We start from the raw sequence: 6,701 nt of genomic DNA, 5'->3' as shown, positions 1-6,701 counted from the left end.
TTGAAATTGCCATATTATGTTACTTAATCATATTTCACGATTATATAATGATCGCCGCGTGACACCGCAACGTCAATTAGTTATTTATAATTTATATTAAATACAACAATAGTTGACTTACGATGCATGTCTTTTTTCCCGATATAATTCATTTCAATTCTAATATCCTATACATGTATATTGAAACGAAACATGTTTGTATACCATATACGTAATGTTTTAATACATAACATTTTTAAAAAGAATAATATCATGTTATATTTATTTTGGCATATATAAGATTACAACAATTTAACTACAAAAAACTGGTGCTGAGTAAAATATATAATTTACTCGCGATTTGTTTCATTACTTTTGAATATATTAAGTAATAGGTATACTTTTTGTTATTTAAAAAACTAATTATCATTTTTATACATATTTTTTAATAATAAGAGTTTTTAAAAATGATTTAAAAAGAAAAAATATTGATCAACTTAGCTGTTTATTTAACAATAATGAATGCAGTGCAAACTGCAATTTGTATTCGCGTTAACCTGGGCAACATCAATTTTCACGGGGCGCGCTAGTAATTGCACGGCGTTGGGCAGAGAGAGTGGTTCAGCTACCCTGGCCGACGGCTTTGATGCTGGTGCAACTACCGTGGCCGAACAGTAGTCTTGTTGCAGTAGTCCATTCCTGTTGCAGTTATCGAACATCGGATTCTTACCACACGACCATCCAACTGATCAATAGTAAAAAATGAGGTACGTCTATAATAACTTTTTCTTAATTATTTGAATGTTTTATTTATCTGAGCGCACGGAAGTCCTCCGGCAAAGTTCCAGTAATGCCAGTGTATCTTTATACGAACCAATTCATCCGGTATTTCTAACTCTCATATCACTGCTACTTCTTAAGATGGGCTTTTAAAATTTGAAACCTAAATTAAATTTAAATAGTTTATTATTGTAAAAATGTTTTTCGTTAACATTGTACAAATAAAATAGTTTTTTTTACAAATATTCTATTTACAATATATTATATCTGCAAAATTCTAATGTTTTACATACATTTTTAAAACTTTTTTTTACTACTTCGGTTAATTAATAGTTACTACGGTCTACGTTTACATGGGTGGCGAATGCCGTTTTAACCAAATCCGAATAAGTTAACTCTTAGAGATAAAGTAATGTAATTTTTTTACAGGTTGAGTTACTTTTAACTCTAAAAGTTAAATGCGGAATATGCCAAATCGGGTTAACCATGGCAACAAATAGGATAAACGAAATTAATGCAACAAGTAAGAACACAATTTGACTAGATTCTATTTTTTAACTTCTATTCATAATACTACCAAATGTATTTTTTACCTTATAAATTATTTTAAAATCTTAGTTTTTTTTTTGCTTTAACGTTTTTTTACCGAACTTGTGGTGCAGGCGCGTGGCGGAGTGAGATAAGGCGGCAGTGTATCAACGCACGGTCGCCGGTTCAAAACTCGGCCACTGGCGCGGCGGTTTGTTTCTCCGGGCGGGCAACTGTCTGGTGGAAAAAATGAACACCTGCACCTCTCGCTGGGGCCAACTTGTTTGGTAGCGTTAGGTCGGCAGCTAGCTATAAACCTAAAAATGCCAAATCTTAACTGTCTAAGCCCCGATCAGCGGGAATAACGTTCGTTAAACGTAAGAGAGAACCTTTTTTTTTACCGAACCCAATTTAAAATATATTTACTTTATACTTATTGAATGATAAATACCTATTAATTTATTTTTTCTTGTGTTATGATGAATATTTGATAAAAAATGACATTTGTAAAAATAACTATTTGCCACACCTGTTTAACAAATTCCTATTTAATTTTTTTCTATTGAAAGCTTATAATTTTCTCCATTTGTAATAACTAATTTAATTTTAATGTGTTATTAGGAAAGTAGATTGCTACATAAATTATAAGAAAGTAAAATGTATAAACGTTTATAAGTCAATTGTAAAAATAAATATAACAAATCTAAAATAGGCTTTCGAACCCTTTGAAAGGAAATGAAAATATAATGTTCGGAAATAACATCGACAAACACAGTTTATGTTAACAAAGGTCGGTTGGGTAGCCTACAAAACGACAACGGCTTCACTGGCAGTACACCCTCGCCCCGCATCCCCTCGGCGAGACTGTACTGCCGGCATTAGAATGACGTTTCAATGGTTGCAATCTAAAGTCATTGTGATGGAAAGGAAAGCAATGTACAAATGTTACTTTTGTAAAATGAAATTGAAATATTTTATCCTAGTGCTAGACGTTCCTTTGTGATTTTTTAAGCCCTTTATAAATTGTGTTTTTTACGACGTCATATTTTTTTTTATTTCGGGTTATGATTTTCAACAATTTGTCTGAATCCGGTACTAAAGTTAAAAAAAAATTCTAATATAGTGGAAATGGAGCATACTGGTCACAGGTTTTTGAATTATTACCTATTATAAGTGTACGTAATGAAATCACAATAAAAAAAAACCTTCAATACAAATCTGTAGATAGCAAAACATCTTATTATCGATAAAACCATTGCGGTTCAGGAGATACCGTAGGTCCAGACACAAAAATTTGTTTTAATAAAAACTTTTACAGCTTTGCATCGAAGCTACAATATATATTATCAAACATTTTTTTACTACTTCGGAAACAGGAAACTTTATTTACCTAAATGAATGTGCTTACAAGTAAATAACTTCAAAGTATTGGTAGGTCGAAATTATAAGAGTGAAACTTATCTTAATCCCGATTTAACCTGGGGAGTAGATTTTTACGGATATTATGCGTTTTTTAACTCAACTCACATGAATGCGCTTGATTGACTGGCTGCTATAATTGTGTTGTACCTAACAATAGAGTCTTATTAGTCTATAATAACGACAAAAGCTGAGTGCGCGTAGGGTAATTCTATTATGTCTACGTAAACATCAAACTGAACGTTATATAGTACCTTTTGTCATTGACACTGTGTTCTGTTATATTTCACTCAAATTATTTAATTTCATAATAAAGTTAAAAAAGCTCTAAAAGCTTAAGGGTATCGATATTTTTGTTTTAATACCATTATTAGATTTTCTGTTGTTGTAAAGTGCTATCAGATATAAACTTTGTAGATGCTAGGGTTGAGAATAAACTTAGAATATTATGAATATTAAGTTTCATAACTTTGTAAAACTGGTAAAACCCTCTCGTGACTCTTAGTGGTGACAATGTTTACATTTTATTTATTGTATAAATAAACAGGGTTTAGACTAAAAACAAGAAAAAATTTACAGTATAGAATAAATATGGCATATAATACACAAAATTAATTAAGACAGCTTAATTTATATTAAAAATCAATATCATTGGCAAAACGTATAAGACGGGAAAATAGGGAACTTGAAAAGATGAAAAAAAGAGAAAGTAACAACTTTTAAAGTAATACTTGAAATGCACGTTAAAATATTTACTTAATATTATAAAACAATTTAAATAATTACGAAACATTTATTTATTAGGACATTTTTATTATCAAAATTTGAATTATTTTAAAAATTGTCTTATAAGTTATAACTTTGTATTTTTGTTGTGTGCGCATTATAATATTAGTATAGTAGGCGTTTTAAACAAAGTTTACTTGTCTAAAGAAAAACACACACACTTATAGATTTTTTAAATTTAAAATTACGCTTCAACTTTTTTTTTAAAAATTCGAATTAGTTTCAAATTTGTATGGAATATTCTTTGGACATAATAATACATACAAAAACTCATGCGGATGGTACATTACGGAAATAATTCTTCATTATTTGTATCTACAAAGAAATGAGCCTAACAATTAATGAGTCTAACCCCTACATAGAACAAACCCTTCGCCCAGAAATAGGTCCAACTCTTCCTTAACAACCAGGATTCCAACTTCACAGTGCGTTCACTTAGTATTCTTAGTATCTTAGTATTCTCATTATCTGTAGAAATAAAAGCACCCCTGTCTTATTTTTCGAATTAAACGACGTAGTGACATTGCTCTGTAAGCGTAACTAATAACTAATTTCCTGGTAACACAAAAAAAAAATTTAGAGACGTTGGTGTCGTAACCTACCTTTCAAAAAAAAAAAAATATGTTAATGACGGTAATGAAAATTATCTCACTCTTAATCAAAACTTGTATTTATTTATTTTTTAAAAATAGTATTTATTTTAATTAATTGATAGAAAACTATAAATTCAAGTTATACTAAATTCAATTTAACTTGTTGTTCGAAAAATATTTGTAACATATTGTAAAAATACAAAAAAATTATAAATATCGTATTTAGCAAAGGATGTATCTTTAAAAAAAATAAATTTCAGTATATTACACTTTTGAAAGAAAAAACACTGTGCGTCGGCTGGTATAATAATGATTATATTTCAGTGTTTTCTTCCATGAAAATATGAAATCTGTGATAAACATTAAGCAATTCTTATTGAAATAAATAAAATAACTTAAACATTTTCCCCCCTTTTAGTGTGAAATTTGGTATTTTGGAGTTACGCTCGTTGCTAAATTATAGACTGACGATATATATATATAAAATAAAATAGTACAAAAATCATTATTATCATCAACTTAACGGACTTTTAAAGTTTCTAAATGAATTCGGTATTCGGGACAGTTCGTTGCCGAAGAGGGGGAAGGTAGCTATTTTTCATCGGACTATTGCTTGCGCGGCAAACGGAGCACGCCTGTGACCGAGTGTCAAACCGGCGACAGTGAGCGCTAACAAACTGCCGCCTTATTCATCTGGCTACTCCTCCTGATAGTTAAAATTAATAATATATTTTTAAATAATATTTAGGTAGGAAATCAAATAACAATACTACATATACTTCAATAATAATTCTTAAATATTTAAAAATGTTTACAATAAAAAATTACCTTATACTTTTTAGTCCAGTACAGTAAAGTGAGACATAGTTGGGAAAAAGTAAAGTGGACACACACACACACACACACACACACACAAACACCACATAGACTCCAGTCAGGACAGAGTCACGGATTCTGCCAAGTGTTTGATGTTAGAATTCTCATGCTTTACTGTGCGTTATCTTCGGTAAAACGTTTGAGTTCTATAACCAAACCCCGGCACCGGGCACGTTTAACATTATAATGAATTCGTTGGATCACAACGGTCAGTGGCGGACTTTTAAAAAAAAAATTTGGGGGGGGGGAGGGCGGGGTCCTGAAAAATAACATGTATGTCAAAGGCATTATTTCTATTAAAAAATAATTTTGGGCAAAATTGGCTAAGTACGCTAGGATGTAGTCCGAGGCGTCTAGCACACCTTGAATAAAGGTCTAACTCGTTGGACCAACAAGAAAACCTTGAGAGAGATGTGAGTTATTGGCTTTAAGTAGGGATTTATGGCAGCTAGTCAAAGTTTAAGATCACTGCCCTGTAAAATCATTGAAATCGACTTACACACTTATTCACAGTTGTTACAGATATATTTACCCCTCTCCCCCTCCCCCCTAAATCCGCTACTGACGACAGCAATCGAATTTTTGTACAGATCGCAAAACAAATAAAATCCTTTTTTTTAGTTCTCATTTAATAAGAAAAAAAATGTTGTGAATACAACATATATGCCCCCACCCCCATTCCCAACCCATCCCTCATCTTCTACCTCCTATCTCTTACCCCCTATCTCCTATATTCTATCACATAAATGTAACATCCCCACCCCCAGTCCACCCCATTCCCATTTCTATCCCCATTCCCACCCTCATAAGAAGAACATATAAGGATATAAGGATATATAAAAGGATAAATTTTTGACGTCGGTGTCGATTTTTCCGATTGTGTTCCAAAGTAAAAACATATCTCTAATTTCTTAGCTCTCTTATCTTATCAGATAAATCAGCTGATTTTTTTCGTTATGAAAACCGGCGTCGTTAATTGGTGTCGATTTTCCGTGTGTGTGCCAAAGCAAAGACATACAAATGTCAAAAATATGTTAAATTCTTTGGTGTTTTTCTCGATTTTAAAGAAGAAGTGGTGAACGTTTTAAATGTTTGGCCCAATATTAAGTACCTTTCAGGTATGATTTCAGATTTCTTAGAGGAGCTTAATGAATAAATTGGTTCAGATTTTTAGAAGATATGTGGGTCCAAACATGAGAAAAAAAAATTATAAAAACACATTATTGTAAAGACAATACTTTCTCAGCTATCTGTCGAAGCTAAAAAATACATTTTTTACAACTAATTTTACTTGTGGAGTATAATATAATGGCTATTAATTAATTATTTTAAAAAGTAGTTTTAACTGTATCTGTTGCCTGTTCGATAACACGTTTTAACTAAATACTTTTAGAGTTATTAACATTTAAAATTGAAGGCAAATCGATTTTAATATACAATATTTTGTGTACTAAAAGACGTGGTGGGGACCAGTATAACTGAGAGAGAAATTTGGCAACGGTAGTTTTTTTTCAAGTTAATTCTCTCCCCGAAAAAATGTATAAAAAGGGCATACTTTAACATACAAATACTCATTTATTGCGTCTGATTTCAGTTAGAACAATAGATCGAATAAGAAAAGCAAAATACGGCTCTAGATCACTTAGGCCAAACCCAACTGGATCGGACTCTCAAACGGACCCCATTGGAACATCGAGTAAACGTCTTGTCTAGAGCCAGGCAGGCCGAGGCAGCGTCATT

General features: G+C 31.6%; 1 long non-coding RNA gene across 1 annotated transcript; it reads left to right on the top strand.

The window, feature by feature from the left end:
• Nucleotides 1-590: 590 nt before the first annotated feature.
• LOC126844852 (uncharacterized) lies at nt 591-6,701 on the top strand. Its single transcript, XR_007686631.1, has 3 exons — nt 591-746; nt 1,189-1,282; nt 6,556-6,701. It is a non-coding gene; the product is annotated as an uncharacterized LOC126844852 (long non-coding RNA).

This window comes from Adelges cooleyi, unplaced genomic scaffold (genome assembly GCF_023614345.1).
Source record: "Adelges cooleyi isolate 19-005CV unplaced genomic scaffold, UGA_ACOO_1.1 ACOO_flye_CR_arks_rails_tigmint_CR_PRNA_651, whole genome shotgun sequence".
In the NCBI taxonomy this organism is placed as follows: Eukaryota; Metazoa; Arthropoda; class Insecta; order Hemiptera; family Adelgidae; genus Adelges; species Adelges cooleyi.
This window is presented reverse-complemented; position numbering and strand designations above follow the sequence as displayed.